This window comes from Staurois parvus, unplaced genomic scaffold (genome assembly GCF_062004578.1).
Source record: "Staurois parvus isolate SC_StPar_1 unplaced genomic scaffold, SC_StPar_1.0 ptg001490l, whole genome shotgun sequence".
NCBI lineage: Eukaryota > Metazoa > Chordata > Amphibia > Anura > Ranidae > Staurois > Staurois parvus.
The window spans coordinates 995,001-998,518 of NW_028319286.1; the positions used below are offsets into that span (position 1 = coordinate 995,001).

General features: G+C 43.4%; 1 protein-coding gene across 3 annotated transcripts in view; it reads right to left on the reverse strand.

The window, feature by feature from the left end:
- The window catches only part of PDYN (prodynorphin), a 33,491-nt gene extending 30,244 nt beyond the window's left edge, over nt 1–3,247 (reverse strand). For all 3 annotated transcript variants that reach the window (XM_089662565.1, XM_089662566.1, XM_089662564.1), the window contains exons 1-2: nt 3,099–3,247; nt 2,229–2,355 (exon numbers count right to left, since the gene is read on the reverse strand). The gene's annotated coding sequence lies outside the window, so the exon portion shown is untranslated. The remainder of the gene's footprint in view (nt 1–2,228; nt 2,356–3,098) is intronic.
- Between the last annotated feature and the right edge of the window lie 271 nt (nt 3,248–3,518).

Sequence of the window (3,518 nt, forward strand, 5' to 3'; positions counted from 1 at the left end):
TTGCTTGGTTTAGGAAGATTACCATGTTTGCCCAGCTTTTATCATTCAACCTCACTGTGTGGGAATGTGTTATTGACAAAAAATATCAAAACAAAACTGCAAAACATACAAACACATTCTTCCCAATGCCCACAAGTGTAAGGAGCATTCTTCCCACTGACCACAAGTGGAAGGAGCATTCTTCCCAATGACCACAAGTGGAAGGAGCATTCTTCCCACTGACCACAAGTGTAAGGAGCATTCTTCCCACTGACCACAAGTGTAAGGAGCATTCTTCCCAATGACCACAAGTGGAAGGAGCATTCTTCCCAATGACCACATGTGTAAGGAGCATTCTTCCCAATGACCACAAGTGTAAGGAGCATTCTTCCCACTGACCACAAGTGGAAGGAGCATTCTTCCCAATGACCACAAGTGGAAGGAGCATTCTTCCCAATGACCACATGTGTAAGGAGCATTCTTCCCACTGACCACAAGTGTAAGGAGCATTCTTCCCAATGACCACAAGTGTAAGGAGCATTCTTCCCAATGACCACAAGTGTAAGGAGCATTCTTCCCAATGACCACAAGTGTAAGGAGCATTCTTCCCAATGACCACAAGTGTAAGGAGCATTCTTCCCAATGACCACAAGTGGAAGGAGCATTCTTCCCAATGACCACATGTGGAAGGAGCATTCTTCCCAATGACCACATGTGTAAGGAGCATTCTTCCCAATGACCACAAGTGTAAGGAGCATTCTTCCCACTGACCACAAGTGGAAGGAGCATTCTTCCCAATGACCACAAGTGGAAGGAGCATTCTTCCCAATGACCACATGTGTAAGGAGCATTCTTCCCACTGACCACAAGTGTAAGGAGCATTCTTCCCACTGACCACAAGTGTAAGGAGCATTCTTCCCAATGACCACAAGTGTAAGGAGCATTCTTCCCAATGACCACAAGTGTAAGGAGCATTCTTCCCAATGACCACAAGTGTAAGGAGCATTCTTCCCAATGACCACATGTGGAAGGAGCATTCTTCCCAATGACCACATGTCTAAGGAGCATTCTTCCCAATGACCATCACACTAATGTGTCATGAGTTGTAGCTATAGTACTTTTTAACAGGGGATCCCTGACACCACAAAGTGACTTCAAGGGTCAGTCTGTGTTGAAAGAGTTGAGAAAGGCATAGATAACTGGCACCTATCAGCAAAGAATCTGGTGAAGCTCTGCATGGTAGCAAATCAGCTTCTAACTTCAGCTTGTTCAGTTAACTTTCACCAAAAAAAAAACCATGGAAGCTGGTTGGTTACCATGCACAGCTGCACCAGATTGTGTGTTTCAACAATGGTAGCTCTTATATTCTGACGTTAACAGGTTGCCATTAGACAAAAATATATAACAAGACACCAGACAAACTATAAAATAACAAGAAAAAGCTTAAAAGAGCTACAAGTGGTGTTAGACAAGCATATATGTATATAAAAAGTGTCTAACATTATTACTACAGGTACTTATATAGCGCCGTCAATTTATACAGCATTTTACATATATTTTGTACATTCACATCAGTCCCTGACCCTCAAGGGTTGTACAATCTAATGTCCCTAACCCTCAAGGGTTGTACAATCTAATGTCCCTAACCCTCAAGGGACATACAATCTAAGGTCCCTAACCCTCAAGGGGTGTACAATCTAAGGTCCCTAACCCTCAAGGGACATACAATCTAAGGTCCCTAACCCTCAAGGGGAGTACAATCTAAGGTCCCTAACCCTCAAGGGGAGTACAATCTAAGGTCCCTAACCCTCAAGGGACATACAATCTAAGGTCCCTAACCCTCAAGGGGCGTACAATCTAATGTCCCTAACTCACATTCATACATACACATACTAGGGACGATTTAGACAGGATCCTATTAACCTATCAGCATGTCTTTGGAGTGCGGGAGGAATCCGGAGTACCCGGAGGAAACCCACGCAGGCACAGGGAGAACATGCAAACTCCAGGCAGGTGGTGCCGTGGCTGGGATTCGAACCAACGACCCGAGTACTGCCAGGCGGAAGTGCTAACCATTTAGCCACTGTGCTGCCCACAACATGTATTAAACCATTTGGGGAAGATTAATTATAACTGGACCAATCAGAATTGTTAATGTTCTCAAAATTAAAGTGATAGCTAAATGATTTACTACTAGTAACACATTCATCTTGTACACTGCTTTTCAAATGCGTTTGTACAGCGATTACCTTTGCGATAGCTATTCTTTGCAATACTCTCTTGCTTTTCGGTTTGTCTCCAGAGATGTTCAGTCCTCAGATACTCCTTTTGCTGTGGAAATCCACTTTCCTTTCTTTTTCTGAAAGGGTCCGATCCCTAAAGCACAAAAGCAGAGGTTAAGTATTGAAGCTTTGAACAATGAAGCTGTATGGCTCCTGCTTTGCAAGGGTTGTGGTGCGCAGAAAGGCACGGAGTAATGTAATGACAAGATTCAACAGACCTGCACATTAAAACGCTGAACTTTGGTGTTATTATGGGACTGCTAATTGTGAAATTTGATGATGATGAGGTGCACGGTGCAAGTTTATTGTTGTGCAGTGACACAAGGTGACACTAATGTATGAGCTGGTGTGTCATGCACTCTGTCCCCCCCCCCCTACACCTTTTTGAATTGTAATTGACTTTAATTAGGGTAGCTGAATAGAGATAATATTTAAAAGTGGCAAGGTTCTCAGCACCTTTGCAACTGATCAGAGCATTGCTAATCACAAGGATCACTCATACACATCATAATTCTATTGTGTCCCCAAGAGACATTCCAGACGTGCCGAGAAATTTCGACGACTGTTCAAGAACTGCTCTTTTCCCTCGCTACAAAAGAATGATCTTTTAAATGCCCGTGCATCCAAATCAAAGAGTCGCTTTGCTTTATTGGAGGCAAACTTTGCTGCAGGACGGTGGTTTAGAGGCGATGTCCACTTCTAAGCTGCACACATTTCGATAAAAAAAAAAATCTAAGGGTTGCAAACTTTTTTTTTTGCAGGATCTTTTAGTGTTGCAGCTAAATTTAAGGTGTACCTGTAAGACGTGTGGAAAGAATGATAGTTTTATCCAGTTACCTGTTCTGCGGAGGATGCTGTCCAGGTGTAGCCAAGGACCCCCGTGTCCTTTTTTTTGTGGGTTCAGGCAGTGCAGAGAGTGATGACAACTCTTCACAATCACTCTCAGGTCCTCCTGGCTCAGATATCAGCACATCAGACTCCACACAACTACTTATGTGATGGGAGGTGCATAGGGAGGGGCTTGGATGGTGACCCCCTCCTCAGGAATCATTGCAAAACCTGCATTTCACGTGCCTTGCAAACTCTCAGCTTCACATTGTCTGTTACACTCACCTTATTAAAAACATGTTGGTTCATTCTGAACAGTCAATGGATATGACGATGCAAAGTCGACTGATGTGTATGCACAACATCTATATTCTTCGAGACAAGATGAAATCATCCAAAATGAAAATCAGGGGTGAAGGTACCTACAAA